This window comes from Corvus cornix, chromosome 7 (assembly GCF_000738735.6).
Source record: "Corvus cornix cornix isolate S_Up_H32 chromosome 7, ASM73873v5, whole genome shotgun sequence".
Lineage (NCBI taxonomy): Eukaryota > Metazoa > Chordata > Aves > Passeriformes > Corvidae > Corvus > Corvus cornix.
Window position 1 is genome coordinate 32,249,480 of NC_046337.1, and position 23,015 is coordinate 32,272,494.

The 23,015-nt window shown below is 39.6% G+C and overlaps 1 protein-coding gene across 6 annotated transcripts in view; it reads left to right on the forward strand.

The window, feature by feature from the left end:
- TFPI (tissue factor pathway inhibitor) overlaps positions 1–23,015 on the forward strand; it is a 177,109-nt gene that overhangs the window by 125,441 nt on the left and 28,653 nt on the right. The window contains exons 1-2 of one of the 6 annotated variants that reach the window (XM_019290504.2): positions 16,916–17,293; positions 21,750–21,797. The exons of 1 other annotated variant lie outside the window; for it this stretch is intronic. The gene's annotated coding sequence lies outside the window, so the exon portion shown is untranslated. Of the gene's footprint in view, positions 1–16,915; positions 17,294–21,749; positions 21,830–21,965; positions 21,986–23,015 lie in introns of those variants that run through there. 4 more of the 6 variants (XM_019290501.2, XM_019290500.2, XM_010406491.3 and 1 more) reach the window with 4 other exon arrangements.

The following is a 23,015-nucleotide window of genomic DNA, read 5'->3' on the forward strand; positions in this document are numbered from 1 at the left end:
TCTTTTAAAAGAGTGGTTGTGTGTAAAGAATGTGGTTCTTGACAACCAGCCAGCAATGTGAGCACATTGTTCAAAACATGCTTTGTAAGAAAAGCCAGTTGGGGAAAGTGGCCCTGCTTCTCTGCTCCATGTTTCTGGAAGAGAATGTGTATTTTATAACCTGGGGGGGCTTGTGGAAATGAACAACATACTATTGCAATGAAATAGAAAATTTCGTGAAGATCTGCTGCAGTTGTCCAGAGCTGTATCACTGTGAGCCTCCTTTTTACTTGGCTTGAGAGCTGTGGGGCTCAAAAGTGACTTCACTCCTCAGCCATCAAATTAGTGTTTCTAATCAAGGATGCTGAAAGCAGTGCAAAGGCTCACCCTCTGCACAGCAACAGAGCTGAGCTTCCTTGCTTTAGGCTTAGCTCCATTTACATCACATTTTGTCTATGAATAAAATTTCTTACTAATGACTACTAGTTGCATGTTTCACACTGACAGCCTGTAGTACAATTCTTACTTTCAAATCCTGTTCATGTGAAATAGGTCTGTTCTGTACTTTCATAGCAGCAGATAATGCTTGAAGGGTTAACTTCTTAATTCTCCAGAGGCTATAATTTCTACTTACCCTCTTATCAGTGGTTATTTTCTTTTCCTATTTTCTCTCTCTGGTTTATTTTGTCTTATAAAACTTTATACAGTATTAACAGATAGGATAACTTGTTCTATGGGTTGTTAAATAACTGTATCTTGAAGAACTTAGTCTTAATTAGGTCTGGTATTCAAAAGTCCTAAATTGATACATAGTTTCTGAAAACTGCTGCATTATCCCTGGAAGCATGGCACGCTTAAACAGCTCAAATAAGCAACATCAAGAAATGAAAATGGATTCTAATTAACTTGTACACTTCATCTGTTGCTTCTTAAAACAGACTGCTGCAGACCTGTTTTTTCAGTTACAGTATCTCTTTTTGCTAAGATTGTATGCAAAGATGTGTCTTTCCTGGAAGGTTACTCAGTGTATAACCTGACTTACCTCCAGACAAAGAACTTCTATGGCTATAACTCAGACTTAGAAACCTGAACAAATAAACAAAAACTAGACAAAAATTACAGTGACTGGGCAGGAAGAGGTCGAGCACTTAGCAACTAGGAAAACTTATTCCTTGATTCCCTCTTCTTACTTTTCAGTAGTGAGTTAGAAATGGTAGGAATTCAGGCCATCATTGACCTTGTTTTGTAGAAAATCGATTGAAATTTTTAAGCTTGTTTATCCTAAGAAAATAGGTTATGCCATACATACATGCATACATTTTGGGGTGGGTTTTCTGCTTTTAATGCAGCAGCTGTGGATGAGCAGAGCACCTCATGCAAAATAAAAAGGATTCCTTCATTCAGGTATTTATTTCCTCATCTCCTTTAGATCCAAAACTATGGGCAGGAACTGTTAGAAAAAAGGTCATTCTACTAAGATGCTTCTCTCTTTAATTGGAACAATAAAGCCTTTGTCAGCTACAAGATGTGCAGGCAAATAGAGAGGTGACCTGTGGATTGATCCTGCAAGACAAAAATGGATTGTATCTCCCTTAGCTGCACCATTCATTTGGAATTTCCTTTCTGTTGTCTTGGATTTAAATCACGATTTTGGAAGAAAAATTTGACTAAAAATATGCTGGAAAAAAACCTCTTTAATTCTGTACGGTAGAATTCACTACTGTTAGACTAATAAATAATTTTCTTCTTTTGAAGAGATTTCAGTGATTGAATGGAAGACCTAGTGGATGTTCCGGGGGGGGATTCGTGTGTGCTTTAAAGAGCCACGAATTGTAATTTGGCATAGTTTTTTAATTAGTCATGATATACTACATGTTTCCTGTGGCTAATTCCAAAGATAAAGTCTTTATAATCAGAAGCATTTGTTCAGATAGGAAACTGCTCTGTGTAGAAAGCATTAATTGTATTGCAATGACTTTAATAACAATGTAGAGACAAATTTAGGACTGAGAGATGAATTTTTATATCATTTTCTGGTGATATTGACCAAAGGAGTAACTGTCATATTTCTAAAGAGATACAGAAGTTCCCCTAGGAAGCTTTTTAAAGTAATCAGTGTATTTTTGTGTTCTCCAGAACTCCAAGCAGAGAAAATCTGTGAGTTATTTACTACTGAGGTGTGCTAAGATACCCAGTTTTCAGGTTCTGGTTTTTGTTTTCTACTGGTTCTGTTTTCAAGGCCTTAAAGCTTATACCAACAGCAGTAAGTATAGCATAGTTTCTCATCAGGTTATGTTATTTGTGTCAGGCCAGAAAAAAAAAAATTGTGTTCTAAATCTGTTGGGGTCCCTGCCCCGCCGTGTAGCCCTGGGAGAGGGGCCCTGAGGGCACAGACACGGGGTTTCCCTGCCCCTGCTCAGCCTCGTTCCCATTGGTTGGTTTGTGTTCCCTGCGCGGGCAGAAGGACCCTTGGTCCCGTGACTGGAACAGTTCCTGGGCAGAGCTCCGGCCATGTGGATGGAGAAATAAACATCTCTGAAACAGCTATCAAGAATCTGTCTGTCCATATATATTTCCTTTCCACGGGACGCCTGGTTTGGTATATGCATGTTTCAGGATCCCCACTGCAACATAATGGTAGAGAATTGAGAGCAGAACGATCCCCGATCCCTAAGCGACTGATTTGTATGAGTAAACCCTGGAAACTTTGGATTCCTCTTCTTGGTTTTGCTTTGCTATTCCGTATCTAAACTATGGAGGAACGGTGGGAAGACTCTTGGCTCTCAGAGCCACATATGGACATTTATCTTAAACTTAAAATGATTCTTGAACAACGATTTGTGAATTTTAGCTTGATTCAAGCTCAAAAAGAACTGAAACACTTCCTGGCATGGTTGTTTAAGAACTTTTTCTGTGTTTCTTGGGATTTAATTATTACCAAGGGCTTTTGGAAAACCGTTTGGACACAGTTAATACTGGAGTCAAAATATATGCCGATGGAAGAATATTTTCATGAATATTATTTAGTTACCGAGACTGTTGAGCAATGTCAGCTGTGTCCTGGCGAAGGGAAGCCTGGCGCAGGGACTGTGCGGCCCAGGCCACGTGCACCGAGCACTCTGCGAGCAGCAGCGAGGCAGTTCCCGCGCGCGGGCGGAGCCACGCGAGCCGCAGTGTCGGTGGCGGAGCGAGGAGCGGCAGGACCCGGCGGTGCCCACCCGGCCCAGCACAGCGCGTGGTGGAGCGAGCCCCGTGAACGCCCGGCCGAGAGGGGCGGCACGCGGGCGGCGGCGGGCGGCGGTGGAGCGGAGCCGCGCCCAGCCGAGACGCGCGCTGGAGCGGAGCGCGGGGGGGTCGTTGCTCGGGGGCCCAGCCGAGATGTGGGTGCAGCGCCCGGCAGCGGCAGCGAAGCTGCGACCAGAGGAGGCGACGCGCGGAGAACTGAGCGGCGCGGCCCGGCCCGGCCCGCGCAGCCCCGAACGCGACCCCGGGAAGAGCGCGCAGGCACCAGCAGCCCCGACAATTCCAACACGGGAGCGACCGAAAGAGAGAGCAAAGACGCAGCGAGACAGAAAACAGCAGCCACTCGGAAAAAGGAAAAGATCATAGTAACTAAGATCTTAGGGATAGTAAAATGGTATAATGTTAAGCAAAATTATGGTTTTATAACAAGGTGTGACAACCAGCAAGACATATTCGTGCATAGAACTGCTATTAAAAAGAATAACCCTGAAAAATGTATCCCAAGCTTGGGAGATGGAGAAGTCGTGGAATTCAAAATTATACGAGGTAGAAAAGGGTTACAAGCATCGCAGGTCACTGGGCCTGATGGTGTTCCTGTAAAAGGCAGTATATATGCAAAAAATCGTAGTCATGTTAGACAGTATCTCTATTGTAAGTCTCCCCGACAATCTCCCTTTCCTAATCCCACCTTTCCCTTTTACCCTATGTCCTATTACCCCCAGTGTATTCCCAATCCGTTTTTTCATCCATGGTTTCCCTCACAAAACCATGCTTTTGCCAATTGTTTCCCCAAAAATCCCTTTCCAATGCCGAGTGGGGGATGAAAAGGGGAAGGGAAGAAGTTAAACCCTCTCCTGCCTCAGTTTCCCCACAAAGCATGCTCAGAGAGTTCTGTCTCCCTTCTGTCAGCCCTAAGATGTTCCACAGAATCTGATTGGACATTTAAAGACTCAGGAGGGTGGCTTGTTTTGTCTTGAAACTGTTCTTGTTATGTTTATCCAGTTGTTTTCATTCTCCTTTTATTAAAATAAAACGGGTGAGGTGTTGGGGCCCTCCCCTGCCGTGTAGCCCTGGCAGAGGGGCCCTGAGGGCACAGACACGGGGTTTCCCTGCCCCTGCTCAGCCTCGTTCCCATTGGTTGGTTTGTGTTCCCTGCGCGGGCAGAAGGACCCTTGGTCCCGTGACTGGAACAGTTCCTGGGCAGAGCCCCGGCCATGCGGCTGGGGAAATAAACATCTCTGAAACATCTAGCAAGAATCTGTCTGTCCATATATATTTCCTTTCCACGGGACTCCTGGTTTGATATATGCATGTTGCAGTATCCCCACTGCAACATAAATCCTGGCTAGAACTTCTGCATACTCAGTAGTAAATAACTCACAGATTTGCTTAAATAATGTAAATAGGAACCCCCTATCTACAAAGAGGTTGTACCTCACAGGTTTTGTATGGTCCAGTTTACTGAAACACCTCTGTAATTTAATTAATATGTGTAATTCTGAGAAGGTATAGGATATGCAGAGGAAAAAATGGAAAGTAATGAGCAAGTGCTACAAAACTGTGATGCATCATATCGTGGCCATGCAGTGACACAGCTGAACCCTTCGGAATGCTTCCTCACCCTCTAGTGGTTAAGCTGCTTTTCTGAGCAGTGGACTTCCAAAATCTGCCAGTGCCAAACACTTGCAGATGTGCCAGAGGATGCTGGAGTATCTCCAGCTGTGAGGTGGTAATTATTCAGCTTTCCACTTTAAATAGTCTGCTTGTTTTGGAGGAGAAGAGATGTTCCCACAAGTAGCCACTGTAATACCAGAGAATGTGTGTAGTTTTACTATACAAAAATATACTCTGTGGAGGATTGACTTTTTTCCCCACAGCCATTGCTTGGTACCACATATAGAGAATATTTGCTGTATCACCTGCAAGTGGGAAAAACAGTTGGCAGTTGGTGTTTTGGGGTTTTTATTTGTTGGGGTTTTTTTCTGTGGGTTTGTTTTTGGCTTTAGTTTTTTTGTTTGAATCCTTATATTTTAGAAATTCCAAGTATGTGAACAAAAAAATCTTCATACAGTGGGTAAACAAATCACAAATCCTATGTTCATCCAGTAGCATATTGAACTGTTTAACCTCAGATGTGAATATTGTAGCAGGACAGGGTTTTCTCACCTATTGATAAAGCTGCACCGAGCAGACAGTCTGCTTTCAAGTCCATTTTGAAACAAAATATTAAATGGGTTCTTTGCAGACACGTTGCAGGCATTGGCAAAAAGCATAAAGGTCCATCTGTGAGCTGGGGGGACAGCTCCAGGCTTGGTGTGCTGTGCACAACCCTGCTGGTTATTGCAGAGCTGAAGGTACTTTCTTGGATTTCACAGGCAGGAAGAGTAGTTGGCAACAATGAAGGAAGAAATGCCATCTTCCCTCTTGAACAGTAGTAAGAATTATCAAATGGAATATGGTGAAGTTTAGTCCTTTTCACCGAAGAGAAGTAATAAATCACCAAGAAACCCTTCTCACGTTTGGTGTTTTAAGTACATGAGCCTTGCTATGCCTTAGAGCCACGCCAGGTCTTGACAACAGATTGCTTAATTGATTAATCAGTGCTCCTTAATGTCATAAGCAGAAAGAACTGGTAGCTCATTATTCACACAGATACTTGGGTTGAAATTTTCTGCTGTCTCTTGTGAGAAAAGCATTGATAGTTGAGAATGATATTTTGGTCAGAAAAGTGAGTATTCTCTTTAAAAACCAAAGGACCTTCTTTTAATGATGTGAATCATCTATGTTTAGCAAAAAGCACTTTGGTTTCAGGAAAATTTCTCTTTACTGAGGGAAAATCTATGTTAGCATGAATATCTTTATTTTACCAAAAATACTTACAAAACCTCTGCAGGGATTCATCTTTAAATAAGTGTCTCTTGTTTTGAGCAATTAAAACTTTATGTTTTTTTCTTTTCCTTCTGCTTTCCAGCTGGCTTGTCCACCTGCTTACAGTTTGTATCCAAAAAGCACAATTCAGAAACCTGTAACATCTTTCTGTTTTAGCTGGAACAAAACAGTGATAATGTCTGTGTTCTTCATTAAAATGTTGACATAATGTGAAAAAAAGCAAACCCAACCATACAAGCCCAACCAAAAAAGCCCAAATTTGCATCCTGATCAATACCACTAATTCAACCAATGGTCATTGTGTAAGAAAGAAAATTGTTTAGTAAAGTCCAAGATACCTATGTTGAAAATGGTTAATTATAATAGCATATGTTGTCGTGAATATGTTATTTTTTTTTTTTTTTCCTCATGAGCAACTGATAACTGAAAAACACTCAACTTTGCTTTCTTGTTTTGCTTGGTCCCATCTTCTGTTTCCTGCACTACGGTAACAGAAATGAAGAAACATCTTGAAATTTAAAAATACTTTTGCCTTTATACATATCACTTCATATCTGTGGAACAGATCCTGAAAAACTTCATTTTCTTCTTGCATTTTGGTGTATGAGAAATTCCAACCCTAGTCTGGGTCTGTAATCTATTCAAGCCTCTCTCACTTACAAAGCTTCCACACTTCTAACTATTTTTGTCAGTTCAGCAGTAAGGGAAAAAAATAAGAGAGAAGTTTGCCATTTGTCACACTTCTGAAATGATTTACCCTCAAAACTCGGCATTCTCTGTCCTGACCAAGTAGCAAATACTCTGCACGCTATTACAGCTCACTGTAAAATAACACTGGAAGGAAAAACTGAATGAACAGAGCCTTCTTAAAGGAAATCACAATCTGTCTTTCTGCATATATAGCTCTTCTCTTAGTTTTCATTCCTGGCTGAAATCTGTGCTAGTGTATTCCAGAACTGCAGGACGGGAGGGAATGATGGACCTATCTATCATAGCTGTCCCTCAAAATATTTGAAGTTTGAAATACTTGAATCAATCTGTTAGTAACATGCTTTCTTTTGCATGTAGTGTCAAAGTAAGGTGCTGGTTCTATTTATTATTTTTGTTGTTGTGTTGCTATTATTATTACAAAGTATTTAAAGGAAAAATTAATTTGGTCAAACTATACGTGAATATCTTGATAGGATGAAAAGCCGCCATGAACAAATATCTTGTATCTCTATACCAGTTATTTCTTCAACAAGCAAGACATTTTTAAAATGGAATTGGAGGAATGAAATCTGTTGGGGGGAATATTTAAATATTTTTAATTGAATATGGTCCAACATGGCACTCTGATCATAAAAAACCTGTGTTCAGCTTGTATTTAGTTTTTGAGAAGAAACTGTTTCTGTGTTTGATTTATTGCAAGTAGCTTGTATTAAAAGCTTCTTTGAAATGTAAGTGCCAGGAATCATGGTTTTGTGAGGGCTATTCTGTCAAAGAAATTTGTATGTGTCTATTAGAAGAGTTATCCAGCGCATTAGAGCAGGGTGTGTGTATTGCAGCATCTTAGCTCTGAGCAAATTTTGTTACCCTGTGGTGTAAGTAAGCAAAAAATATCACTCTTGCTATCTCCCAGGCTGGAAAGAAATCAAATAAGCTGACAGCTTCTACCAGAATCTAGTGGAGATTTGTGTAGTTCTAGAAATAGATTGCAGAGGATCAAAGAAAAATATAGATTAATTCTTAATCTTCTTTTACCAACAGCACACAAGCCTTATGAAAAATCCTCCTTCACTACCTGTTTTCTTATTAAAATAGGCTAATTCAGGAAAGGTGATGAGAATATTGCAGTGAGAGATTCTTGCCAGTTAAAAATTTGCCACTCAGCAAACTAGGATTTTACTATAATTGTTTGGATTTCCCCATGATAGCCACACAGTTTTCCATATGTTGTAAATACAACTTTGGTAAGTATTCTGAACAGTCCCGTTAAACTCGCTTTACTAAGGATGTACTTAACACCCAGGAAGCACCTTTAAATACCGTATTTCTTTCTAATGAGTGAAACAGGATCATTACATTGTTCTCAGTCCTCCACAGACTTCTCAGATTCCTTTCTGACTGGTCTCTGGTAGCACTCTGAGTAAATCAGGTGAGCTGTCATTAATTCATTACTGTTAAGGAACTGCTGTGGATACAGTTTAAATTGCTTCATTCACCCAGTTATTGAGCAGACCAACAGGTCTGAACTTGCTGCATGAGACAAGAATGGAGAAATCAGTGAATTTCTCTGCAGCAACCTGTTGTGTTCTTCTCCTTTTAAAAGTACTGCCTTATTCCAGAGTTATTTATCACTTACACGTTTAGAGTTAGGCACACGTTTGAGTAGCTTTGCCTGGTCAGCATTCCAGATGTTTACTCTTCATTTTGAAATGATCAAGCCAAAATGGAAAACTCTTGTGAAAGACATTATGTTCCATTTTCTGTCTCCTGGGAGAGGCAATCTTGCCAAGGATCTGTTTTGTTTTTTGTTGTTTTGTGTGTTTGCTGTGAAAGAGTTGCATGGAAGAGATGTTTTGAATCCAGCACCTTCCTTGCAGTAATTTTGCTTCTGAAGAAAGGAGTAAATGATGTTACCACTGACTAATTTGATGGATATCAGTCATCTAAGGTGGCTCTTGCCTAATGATTTGAAAAGGGCTTTCCCATCTGGAGCAGTCTGATGGGACCTGTGACACACAATTTGTATCATGTCATGAGTTTCAGTATCACAGTGTACAGAGTATTACATGTTTGGCACAGTCTTCTCTTGATTGATAAGTTTTGAAACAGCCTGGTGCTGGACTTTAAACAAGCTTGTTTGGTTGGTTTTTTTTCCCAGTTCTAATCCAGCATTTCTGCCTTTTTTGAAGTGCAGTCTGGTGTTTTAAACATCCTCCACATGTCTAATCTCATTATTTATTACTTGTTTTCCAGTACCAGAAAAGTAGTATTAAATACTAAAAGAATAGGAATCTTTTTCTCACTGCTAGGCAGCATAAGCTTTGCTGAAGATGGAGTAGGACTCTGTCAGCTGAGAAACACAAATTGTTTTTGGAAGGCAGGAACTCAGTAGAGGGGAGACAATTGTGAGAGTTATAAGCACTATGTAAACAATTGTCCCCTGTTCCCTGGTAAGCGTGTGCACTGCAATAACTGTCACAGGAACAACTGGCTGGGCTCACCTGCCTAATGATTTCTTCTGAACACACTTGAAAAGTTTGTTTTGCTTAGAGATGCTGTCTTAGAAACTGGATAGCAACTAAAAAGAACGAAAGTCTAGGTGGCGTTTCCCAAATGACTTTTACTGTCTCTGTGATTCCTAGAGAAGCCTTTTCCTCTCCAAAAGTACACCCAGAAGGCTGCAAGTCAGTGAGTTGGGGAGGAAGCCAGGCCCAGGAAGTGCATGTCTTTATCACAGTACTTGTTGGTAATGCTTTATTTTGGTTTTTAGCAGATTGGAAAACAGGTTTCCTGCTTGTGCGTTGGGTTGCCTTTCTGGGTCTGGTGTAGACATGAGGAGCCAGGAGGTGATGGAGCAGAAATGACAAGTGGGGCAGGGATGCTGGGAAGCACTGCTGGCAGGAGGGTACTCATGCTGGGGCTGGGGGGAGCAGAAGGCAGCAGGTCTGGCCCTGTGGCAGCTGGGGCCGGGGCCAGCTCTGTCTGCCGGGAAATGCCTCTCACGGGCTGCTCAGGCTCCCCAGAACTGGCAGCAGATGGTGGTGTCCTCAGTTGCCACCTCCTTCACTTACTCACACCCTTAAAATACTTTTCTGGGAGCATATTGTGGGACTCCTGCTGCCATTCCTTATGGCATGGCTTGTGCATCTCCTGATTTATTTCCCCAGCCGCACCACAGAGGAGGGTTCAGCCTGGGAGAAGCTGGCATATTGAAAAACCCAAAACGACACAGAAGGTGGCCTGAGTGGAGTCTGGAGGAGCAACTGTAATGAGTGTCTCCCAGCCATACGCTTTATAAAGACAATAACTTCCACTCTATTCTTCCTTTGTCAAGATAAAGAAAATACAGGTGTGCTCACAGCTTTCTGAGAAATCACTAGAAAGTCCAATGAGTGGGAAGTTCTGCTTGTTTTGTGGTTTTCTAGCTAAAAGCACACTCAATTTAATTTCATTTTGTTTCATTTAACCAAGAGTTAGAAACAGCTAAATAATACTGTCATATTATACTTCTAATTGATGATTTTGGTGCTGCTATAATACATTTCAAGGGGGTTTGGAAAAACCCCTGTAAGAAGTCTCTGATAATGTAAGCTACTTATATGCATACCTAAATTATTCAATTTTCAACATTCTGAACACATAGAGTTGTTTCTTGAACTTTGTCTTGGTTTTGTTAAAGCATTGGGTAGGTATTTTAGGTATTGCAATAGTTAATCATTTAAATTTACAGCTTGCATTAAGCTACCAGAAATTATTTTGGAATGATTAAAGAAATATTATATCAATGTTATATGTGCATATGTATTCATAAATAAGTATATTACTTGTCTACTAGTGTGTGCATATATATTTGTGTGTATATAGGTAGAGGCAGAAATATGTATACTGTGCATTCATAGAAAGATATTCAGAAAAAAATCTCTTATCAGAGCAGTGGAAATAAAAAAAGAGCACACTTTTAAATTAAAATGGAAAGAGTTTTAAAAGTTTAATGAAATACTTTCCCCTGAAAGTAGAAATTGTCCTCAGGCCTGAATGCTTCTAAATATTTCTTATACTAAAACTTGCACTGACTGCAGCCTCAGCAGGAATGCAAACCAATAATAATAATAATAATAATAATAATAACGAAGGAATAAAATACAAGTGTAGTTGCTTGCTGTTTCCACATAAAATACCAAAACTCTCAGTGCTGCAACAGTGACATCCAGTGACTAAGCCAGTTAGTCCTGGGCTCAGTCTGCATTTGGAATGAGCAATACTAAAGGACATGGATGGAAAGAGAGGCTTGTTTACCAAAGTCTTTAGTGCAACACTGGACTCATTAAGAGGATAATCAGAAACACCACACGAGAATGAAAATCATGATGAATAGGTAATCAAGAAAAATTATGTGTTAAATTAACCCAGATCTGTTTCAGAATTAGACATTTGATGAGCCAAGTAAGGAATGTATTATTTAAAAAAAAGTGTTTTGTCCAGTGAGGCAATTTGCTTGATGAGCCTATGTACACCCCTTTTTTATTATTTAATGAAACAGAATTCAGTAGGTAGTACTTCTACCATATTTTGCTGCAGATATGATCTACTTCAGATCTAAATGCAGCTGTATGATGAAAAGTTCTTTCAGTTTTTATCAAATTAACGAAATAAAAAGACCAAAAAGAAATGAGAAACCCGCCTTTTGTATGAAAGGTGACAAAATTCTTACTGTCCTTTTACAGAAGATATCCCTTATTCTGTTTTGGTTGAAGGCATTGTAAGTTTTTTAATGAAATTCACACTTCATAAAGCTGCTGGCTCTAAAAATGAGTGGCATTGGATTCTGACCTGCCCCTTACTTCCTTGGTTATCCAATTTTGCTTTTATTGGATCTGAATCTTGAAATCTCCACATTATTCAAAATGTCACGTGATATGTCCTGTACTTTGATTCCTGTTATTGTACTACAGAAGTAGCTTATCTTTGGGCTTTTCAAAAAGGTAGAAATAGGAACTAATCCTTTAGGATTTCAACTTCGAAGCATGCTCCAAGTTGTCCGTGTTTTCACTCTTAAGAAATTAATGAGTTTAAAAAAGTATATGAGTTATGTAAGTTCATAAGCAAAAAGAAATGCACAGAAAAATGGATTAAAAGAATTCCAAGGGAAACAACTACCCAAATGGAAACAAGAAATGCAAAAGTTTGTCACATCTGTCCTTTGGCAAGAGGTAATAGTGTGATTGTGATACAGGAAAGAAAAGAAGAATTAAATCCGTAGGGTTACATTGCTTCTCCCTGCTTGTTCTAAACAATATTCAGATTATTAAATATGCTGGGTATTTAACCCCTGCTTCATCTGGTATCAACACAGGCAATGTTATATTCTGCTGCCATGCTAATACTGGGTTTCTATAGGATAGAAGATGACAAAGTGTTCTGCCTAATAAAAGGAGGGTCTTCTCTTTTTAAGCCCTGGATTTGATGGAGGGAAAATTTTAAAAGCTCAGCTTCTTTCAGGAAAAAGAACAGCAGCATCAGTTGACTGAAGAACCTCTGTACTTCTGCTGGGCAAAACATAAGTTTAATTTCAAGAGAACCAGTTGCTCAACATAAGACCACTGGGCTTGGAAATCAGAAAGGCAGATGCAGATGCTGAATGGATTCCTTGCTGCTTCTCAAACAGGTTGGGTAGTTCAGCTTGGGAAGCTTTTCAGCTAGTAAGAAATTGATCTGATAATCACTTTCATCTCATCTATCACTCAATTCCTTTCCTCTAGTCATCCCTGAAAAAAAAAGCACATTAGGATAGTCCACTTACCCAACTTACCCTTGACAGCCTTGTTAAAGGTTTGACTTTCAAAGCACAAAAACCCAAGACAAACCCCCGCCCCCCAAAAAATAAATTTGGGTGTTAAGAGTTGAAGATTCTCCCTTTTAAATATGTTCCTACATTTCCATTAGTAATATTATGCTTTATTGTGTTACTTAGCTATTACTACTTTGAAGTGAGGACAGAAACAAAGCCTGAATTTTTGGAGCTGCCTTATTGTACTATCTCAACGTTCTGCTTTCAGAAAAAAATAGTCACCTGCTATGTTCATTTCAGTTTCAGTCTTTAGAAAACACTTGAGATATGGTTTTTAAATAAGATCAGGAAGTTACAGGGAAGAAACAATAAGGGGGGACAGAGGAGTGCATCAGAGAGACAGCTTTTCGAGTGACAGCTGCTGGATTCTGATCTTTCTTTCACTAGTGAGGATCTTTCACTTCCATTCACGCATTTTTAGTTGGGATTTAAATATTAAATACTATAGAGACCAAATAAAAAGAATGGAATAAGTATAAACCACTAATAGAACCATTTGTAAAACTCATACTGAAAGGAAATAAGGCTACGTTCCTCTTTTAGAACTTAGTTAGTGTTTTGTGTGTTGCGGACATGCAGATGCCCTTAGCTGGAAAAGCAGACATACACTTCAATGGCCTCAAAACGATCAGCTAATGTTAAGTTCATCTAACACTTCAGCACAAAAGCGCTGCTAACTGTGCAGACATGGATAGGTAGCTGACTGTTCCCTCTGTCAGTGTTTGTTGCAGTGCTCTATTGTACAGGGAGGGAAAACAGCAACAGTCAGTGCTTCCAGAAACCCTTCAAGGGCACCAGGCCTGCCCTGGAAGATGATTCGTGTCTGTGCTGAGGGAGAGGCTCTGGGAGCCTGGTAACAGTGACTGCCCCATCTCAGCTCCCCCTTGAAGCTCACTGGGCTAAGCCAGCTATGCTGGTGGTGTTTTTCCTGTCAGCTTGCTCTCGGGTTCGTTATTCCTTATGAGGATTCAGAAATACCTGTGCTTTCCCATCTAATTTAAGCACCAGGTAGAAGTATTCAGTTATGATTCAGTTTGTTGAAGGCAGGAGGCAGGCAGCTCTCAGGTCTATGGAAAATTTTGAAGAACTAAGCAGTGGGAAAATCAAGTGGCGTCACTAGAGGGCAACAAGACATCACAGACGTCTGTGTTGTTTAAGCTCGAGCAATGTCACACCCTCACTGAGAGGCACGTGTGAAGAGCAGCTTACACAAGCCTTTGTGTTTTCCCAGCTGTGTGACATAGTGAATCTTGCTTCAGAAATGATGGAGCTTAAAAAATTAATTTCATTATATATGTATGCACGAAACTTATAATTTTCTTATTGCTTTATCTCTGTTCTGGTACACTAAAACAATTACAAGATTAGACATTTGTGCATCATTTTAATTCCTGAACACCGTATACTTAGGACTATGGTGAAGTATAATATATTCTGCTAAAACTGATGCACTATTTGAAAATAAAAATGTACAGTATAGGAAAGTCTGAATTTGTAGTTCACTGTGTTTCCCTCCTCCCTTTCAGTCAGCATGAGCACCAACCCAAACTGGTGACAGACATTGCAGAGGACAGTGACCCTGGCCCAGTCCTCTGAAGCTGTTAGGGTAGTTGTTAGCTCTTACCTTCCGTTTCCCTGATGTCCTGCTGGCCCTAAAGATGTTATCAGTGTAAAACCAGTAGCAGCTTCCCACACTGTGGTAGGAATGTAGGCTGTGTAGTATGAGGACATGATGGAGAGAAGGGTAGAGTACCTGGCCTGAAGTCACTGCTCTGTCCCAAGGAAGAGTCAGCTGTTTTTAACCTGTGTGTTGTAAGCATTTTGCAGATGCAGATGTTATCCTTGCCTGCCTTCTGCAGGCCAGTAGTCAAGACAGAACTCCAGGCCAGGGGGTTTTCTGGGATGGCACATTGTTTCCTGTTTTGGCTCTTGGAAAAAATGGGTCTGTCACCAGAAGCAGTTTTTCATGATCAGAGTTCCCAATTGACAACATGGAGTAAAGGGATTTTTTCTTTGGCCAGAGGGTAGCTGGCACTGTGCCTTTTCAATTAGTGTCTGTTCATCAGGCTTGTAATGATGCTGACCTCTTACACAGACCTTCATTTTTTTTAATTCCCTGATCTCCCAATTTGTTGGGAATAATTCTGTGCACTGTCAGATGACTAAATTCTAATAATCTCAGCTTTGAACTCTTCAGAGCCAGCTATTGAGTATTGCAAGTATTGTACAAGGGATTTTTTTCATGGCATCTCTGTTTTAGTTTACTCTAGCTGTACTTTTGTCTATATCTGCTTATTGATACCTATTGGGGTAGGGACATTTTCCTCTGTCAACAGACAACAGATATCAGGCTTCAGGGCAGGGCAGAGACTAATGTGATTGTCTAGGCCAGGTCATATCTGAACGGAATTCTCTGATCATACTAAAAGTTCAAATCAGTTTTGTTTTCATCTTCAAAGTCTGATTCCAGTTTCAACTGAAGCCTTTTATGTTGTAGTTACAATGCAAACTAAATTAGGAGGGCAACTGAATTAATTCCTGGCAACTAAATTAGGAGGTCTGCATGTGGGAGCTGGAGAGACATTAACAGAATAGAAAGCAAAACTGCTAATCTGAAAATGAAATAGTTTTCTTGGAATTGTTCTTGTGCGCATGTGTTCCTTGAGCACATGGTGGCATTTTTACTCTCATCCTGTTTTATTATTAACCAAAGATTTCTTAGTTAAACTTTTAATTAAAATAAGGGTTTCATTCTCTTGTATGTTCTTTAAAGTTCTTTATATGTTTTTATCCCCTTAATTGATGATAAAATGACAAATGAATTTTAAACTGTAGCTTTTCCCTTTTATTTTTTCATGTCTGTATGGACTATTTCTTTCAGAATTGCTTTAAGTGACTTGAGTAAGACCTTGTGAGAAAAGGACTGATGTTAATACATTATGACACAAACTACGAAATTTCTTTTTTGTGTGTGTCCATTTTTAAAAAATCTCATAAAAATAACAACAAAAAAAATCCTCTTGAAATTATGGCCAGGCCCAGGCCCTAGATTTGAAATACATTTACACAGACTTGCCATTTCAGACCATTCAGCATCCAGTACGACTAAAAACAAAGCAACTTGTTCATAAATTGCTTGTAGAGTGGAGCAAGTTTGAAACTATCCCCACAGATTTTTGTTCATCCATATAGATTCATTATCAAAGTGAAGAAGTATGTACCTTTTTGAAATCTAGTGAGTTTTGTTTCTATTGTAAATGTACAGACATTTCTTTAAGTCATGGTGTAATTTTAGTGCATCTGTTTTGGACTTTCTTGTGACCCTCAAATGGATTTATGGATAGCACTGATAGATACTAATTCTTAACACAATGTTTTTCATTTGTTGTGGTGTGACACAACTTGACAGGCTGACCATTTCCATTTCGCTGACCTCTGGAGCTGGCTTGCCTCTTGCTTTATCTGAGCTGGTAATTAGTAACTGCATGGTAGAACCTCACCCCACCATTTGAACTGCCCCTTTACTTCATGAGTGCTTCTAGTCCATTTCATGACAGTTGATCCATTTAATTATTGACCCAGTTAATAGTAAGTTGACTCAGCTGACTACTGACTTTGTTCTGAAAAGTATTACAGATATTTTTACAGTCAGGAACAACAGCCAGGAGATCTAAGGAGCTACCAGGAGCACTTCTGTTTGTGTCAGAGATAGTTAATCCATTAACTGATGGGACAAACTGCCAGTCTGTTTCAGGATGGTGATGAACAGATGAGTTTAACCTTCAATGAAAGTGATTTAACTACCTGTTTGTCTTTGCCTAGAAATAATTACAATGAGTTACAGCTACTGACTGTGTAAGTTATTGTACTTCAGTTGCTATTTCTGTCTCTCTTACTGTATGATTCCTTTCCAGGGAAATTCCCATCCTGTGTGTCCAAGACTAAGATTCCGGACATGTGTCTCTCTACACCCACGAGTTACAAGGTCTCTGAGGGTCCCTATCCCTGTCATCAGCCATGGTACTCTTAATGACGCTGAACTTGAGTTTTAGCACATACTGGTGTGATGTTTAAATAGATGGGATGTTGTAGCTGCAGGCAGAACAGCCTTTGGAAACAGCTCCAGACACCGCTGGCTGCAGCCTGGGGGCAGAGTGAGCAGCATGGCTTCGTTTAAAAACAGACAAAACAACAGTCCGTCACACCACATCTCTTAAACGGGCAAGGAGTAGGGCATCCTCATGAACTATATCAGAGCCTGCCAGCTACAATGAATAAATTATCCTACAGTCTCTCACTCTTTAAAGGTGCATTACATTTTAGCTCGTGCTGTTTAGAAAGCTGCTCCAAACTCCAGGCAGATGAGAGCTTTAAACAGGAAACATTCCCGCCTCTGCTGCAGATCTCTGACTTCTACCCAGAGCGAGCCTGTGTGTTCGACAAAACGCCAGAACAGCGGCAAGCTGAGTAATCTCCAGGCAGGAGTCCACTCTAGGAAGATCAGGTTGCAATCCTGCCTTTGTAGCTTTACACCACACCCCTTCAACGTGAAATAATAGGGGAGGATCATATTCAGCTCTGATTCAGGAATTCCCTCTTTCTTCAAGAACTGTTGCTAGGAGTTTGGTGAGTACTTTGGAACAGACTTTCAGTTTTAACTGAGTAATTCTTTTCCCTTTAGCTGCCGAAAGCAGTATCAGCTGGTGGCTTTTCTTCAGATGCAGGAGTCAGATGTTTAGGTACAAAGTCCGGCAACGAGTGCTGCAAAAAGGAGACTTCTTTTCCTCTGCAAATTTGAAACAGCAGGACAATGTATATACTTTATCATTAATAATACTGCTAATATTTGGATGCCATAATCTGTCTGAAGCATTTTAAGCTCCAAGACAGTTTTTGGAAAGGAAACCCTCCTAAAGCTGAATAAGTTAATTCTGATCAATAGCTCGAGTTTGAAGAAAAGCTCTTGTTTTTAGAAGCAATTTCTCCACTGCAGTAGCTCCCAGAGAGGCTTGACTCAAGCAGGGTGGTCTGCCAGGCTGTTTTAAATCATTCCGAGGCAAGTAATATCTGAAGCAATTCATATTTTGAGAAGTACAAGAAGATTTTAGGAGAATCAAATTAAGCTAATAAGACATAAGCCAATTTCACTCACAGTATATTTGAAATTTTCAAGAAACTCTTAATCAATGAGGGTAGTTAATGAGGCTTCCAGTTGTATCAGTGTAACAAACACACTGCCCCCCAAAAATCCAGAATTTTTCTGGTAACTTTTCTAATATTTTACTTAAAATAATTGATGCAAACTTCAGTTTTAGTGACTGTGTAAAACAAAGCAGTGATACTAGCCTATATTTTAAAAAATTGCTAGAATTTGCTAATATGTTAGAAAATTTACAGTTTAAATGAGTGAAAGGCCCATAATAATGGGAAAATAGGAGTGGGGAGAAAAAGAACAATTTGGATGGAGGGGGTGTGCGGATGGTCAGTTTGACTCAGTACTCCAGGAACTAGCTGTGAAAGTACTTTCACGGGAAACATGTAAAGATATAAACTTTCCTTCCTGAATGTCTTACGGACAGATGCAGAGACAGGAAGTGCAGCTGTCAGTGCAGATAGGGACAGCAAGGGCGTGCTGGAGGAATTGCTAGGCATCTACTTGGGCAAAAGTGTCAGCCTTTGCCCTTTTGAACCTTCTGCCCATTATTTAATTTTACTAAGAGACATTTATTACTGTGAAGGCAGCAAGTGTCTGTATCCACAGCAAATTTCTCTGAATTATTGTTTAAGCTGAATTTCAGAATTACAATCAAATTTCCTTTGTGTGTAGTGCACACAGAACAATGCTGAGGAGGTAAAGGTGATTAAAGCACATCCTGCTCTGGCCTTTTCTCCTGTCAAATAACGCCCCACATGAAAGGGCTCATTAAAAAGCAGCCATGTGGTCAATTGCTTGAAAATCCATTTATTTGAAAATTTTATGAATTTTATGCCAGAGTGTCTCTAAGTGCCCTTTAAATTGCCTTTCACTAATCTGTATGTTTGTCCTCACACTGTGCATTGCATTGTTTGTAATTTTGGGTTTTAAAGCATTTCAGCTCCCTAGTATAGTTACGGGACATTTAAGGTGCACTTAGCTTTTTAGTGCAGTGCCCACATTTACCAATATTGCTCATGAAAACTTAATTGTTATTCATCTAGTAATATTCTAATTGCAGAATTAGGGTTTTCTCTTTCTGACTCAGGACAGAGAGAAATTTAATGGCATTGAGTTTATCTATCCCTACTCTCATCAGAGAGTCATTTTGAAAGCCCGTAAAAACTTATGACTCTTTGGTGTCTATTTTAGTTCTGAAGGAAAGTGAGGAACAGCATTCAAGAAGAAGTCAGATTCCTGGCAAAGAGGAAATTTTAAGACATTGGAGGAAAAGTAATCTGGGAAACAAAGCAAGGATATAAAAAATGAGCATTCTAGCAGACTTCCAGAACATGCCCAAATCCACAGATAGAGAAGGAGAATTACTGGGCTCCAGTTCTGCCTTCAAGGGCTGTTTCTCAAATAACCTTTCCAAGTTAAGTGCATAAATAGAAGCAGACACTGGTATCCAGGTGTTCTCCAGCACAGGGGCAGTGATATCCTTCATGCTATTCTGATTCTGTGCATCTTGGATTACTTTTAGGGCACAGAACACAGACTTCTCTCACTGATATATCAGTGGGATTAGGATTGTTTCTGGAAAAAAATTAAATCTCCTCTGGCAAAAAATGACCATTACACAGTCTCTCATGTTCTGGAAAGTTGTTTTAACATCTACATTTACTTTAAAGAGGTGATTCTGGCAGTAATTTTAGCTTGCAATTTAAAATAAGGTGATACCTGCTTTAAGTGCTTTTTTACTGTCATGATTTTGTTGGTGTGCATTCAGTTCATTGTGAGAATGTCTTCCAGAGGGACTCAGAGCATGTGCATAGGAAGAAGAAATTTTTAAATTAAAAAAAGAAAGAATATCAGTAAAACTTAGTGGCCTTGAGGTTTACATGGCTGCTATATCTCACAGTTTTGGAGCAAAGTGTTTAAAATCTGTCAAATTCCAGTAGTTACTATTGTTTCTTGTTTGGGCTGCATTCTGAATAGTCATAATTTCTCTCTAGAGAGCCAGGAGAGGCTGATGGGGTCTTCCTATCTGAAGCTGCTCTTCACAGTGAAACCAGGGAAAACTGTCTTAAAAAACAGGGATAAATTACCTACTTCTGTATGCTTCTCTTATGAAACCATTTTAGCTTTACAATGTGAACAGAGTACCCCTGGGAACAGAATGAAGCAAAATCATGTGGAGACTTGTATAATTTGTTTCCTCTCTTAGTTACTTCACAGCAAAATAGACTTATTCTTAATCCTTTTAATATTCTCTCACAGTTCTTTGTTCTGTTTCTTAATTATTTCCTGTGCTGTTAATACAGCTGTTTATTTCCCATCTTTAGTATTGCTGCCATCTTCCCTGATGAGTGCCATTCATAACTGAGTATAGTTTTGAAGTTAACTGAGTAATTAAATTTACAGTTTAGTGAAAAATTAAAACTAGTCTTTTGACCTCCAGGGTTGGACCACAAGAAAGTTCAACTTTCTTTCAGAAAATTTAACCTTCCTTCAGAAAATACAGCATTCCAAAAGAACCAATTTTAACGTAACTACATTGAAAAGAGCAGTTACAGCAAGTAAGTTAGAAATACAAATTTGATATAAAGGAAATACTCGGTACTGTTTTCATGAACTTCAAGAAAGGTCTCTCAAAGTGCGTTGGCATTTGCTCTATGTCCACAGGAGTTGGCACTGCCACCAGAATAAGGAGTATGACCTATACTGTGGTGGGAGATGAAGGGAATACAACCCTTCTTTTCTGTGGCATTATTTTATGTTGGTTTAAAGTGATTGTAGGATGATCATCTGAGGCAGTCTGAAGCCTGGGTTCTTCCCACTGAAGGCAGTTTTAACATTTCTAACCTGTGTGATGATCCAAAGCTCTCATATCCACTGCAGTAAAAGTGTCTGTGGTGTCTCCAGTTGGAAAGATAGACCAGGGGAGCTGAACTTGCCTGACACAGCAAGGAAATTTGTGTTTTGGACCTCTGTATGTGTGAAAATGCAATTAATGTGATGATGAGGTTACAAAAGGTTAATGGGTATGGTCAAAATCTGTCACAAGAGGCGTCACTGTGGCAGTAGTTTCCTCCTGTGCCTCCTGTGGTATTTTCAGTGTCTGACAGCTTCACGTTAGTGAAATTGAGTAGTCATGTTTCCATAGTGTGTGCAAATGGGAAATCACACACAGCTGGGTTATATATATATTATATAGTACTGAAATGACTCTCTCCACTAGAGAAGCAGGTTGTGCTAAGTTAGCTGACATCTAAATACACGTCTATTTATCAATAAGCACAGCTGAGAATTGAACACGTAGACTGTACTTTTCCTGTCCAAACTGCTAGGAAAAAAATCATGCTAGAGACTTTATAGTGCTTACATATAACTAATATTGCTGCTTGTTGGTTTTGCTAGTGGCTTTTGTGCTCTGGAGTGGCTTTTATTAGGGTACTGAAGGCATTCCCTGTTTGAAAATAAGATTAGATGACCAATATTTTTGCTACCAACGCGTAGTTTCTATCCAAGTAGTACAGGCCTGAGTATGGCCAGTTTGTTTTTTTGTTTATTAAGATTTATGAAAACATGTGAACAAGTAATTTGCTTTAGTCCACATGTAAAAATATTTTGGCAGGAGCAAAAGATTTCTTTTCCCCTTTTAAAGCTGTATCACTATGAAAATGAGCTAGTTATATGATTTGCTGTAGAGAGCTGGAGCTGTGTCACCAGAGAAGCTGAGTGGAGGCAGGATGGCAGAAGTACCTGGAAAACAATTTTAAAGCAAGAGTGAAAGAAGTTAACAAGGAAAACGAAAAGGCAAGAGAGGTCTACAGGCATATGAAAAAAAAGAAAGGACTTCTTCTGCTGGGTTTATCAATGTCTTTGTTTTTTTAAATTTCCATTTCAAAATATGACAAGGCTTTTCTTTTCAATTCTTTTTATCAGGTGTGCTTGAAAAGCAGCATTTGCAACCTTCATAGAAGCAGAACAAAGGTGGGAGTTTAAATCTGAAACAGTGACATCAGGTTATACAACTTTTCAGCATAAAAGCTAATAAAAACCTTAGTTTCTCTAAATTTTCTCTTTACTTCCCTGTTTTCACTTCACTTTCCAGTTTTCACTAGGGAATTTCAGAGACTGGAACAGTGCAACAGGAAAGCATTTATGCTAAATAGTGGAAGGTAGGTAACTAACCAAAATTCTTTCATGACAAGAAGGAATTTGAGGAACTGGATGGAGTCCCTGGTCTCAGAACTGACACAGACTATGAGAGCTGCTACAGCAGGGCCCAGAAGAGAGATAAGCTGGGATGGGGGGTGGAATTTCCATAGCTTTTGCTTTCAGTCAGTAATATTTGCATGCTGATGATTCACAGTGCAATGCCTGAATTTAAGTTGCTGTGACAGCACAAGGCTCTGGTGACTCTGGTGGAAGTCAGTTTAATTGACAGCCCATCACTGACTCTGGGGCAGGTATCATCACCAGAGCAGAGGTGATAGAATTCCTGCTCACTTCATTCTTCATATTTACTGCTGAGGGAATGAGAAAACATGATGGTGCAAGCAGCTCCAAACCAGCACATGTAATAAAATATTTTTTAAGGGAACACACTGACTCTGCCAGCTGGGAAACAATGCTGCAGACAAGTCCAATTAAACCTTTGTCACACAAGTCCAATTAAACCTTTGTCACACAAGTTCTAGTTGGTAGTGCATGATATCATAGGGCAAATAAAATGCCTCTGAAATACAGTGAACTGAAAAAGGTCTGCTTTTATATCAGAAGTGTTATAATCCTGTCTAGTTAGACCTTTTAATCCTTAATTTTAGGCTGTGCTAAATTGGACCTCTGACCATGCACATCCTATCTCCTGCTATTAATTCTTCAACTTAATTATATCCTCTGCCTTTTTTTGTGTGTCTGTGTGCTTCTATTTCCTGGGCTGTCAGTGTGAATGAGTCACTTTTACAGTCATTACTGTGTCACTTTAGACCTTTTTCTAAGGATGTCTTTTTTCGGCCACTACGGGAAATGCTAGTTTTATTTTTCTTTTTCCAGTTAGCTTGTTAGAGATGAATGCCATGCTGAAAAAAAAGTTTGTGACTAAACATTCAGGGAATTATAGAAATTGGTATTGAAGAGACTGTTAGGTAAAAAAAAAGTGTGTGTGTTTACATATATATATACACAGATACACATAACACTCCTGTC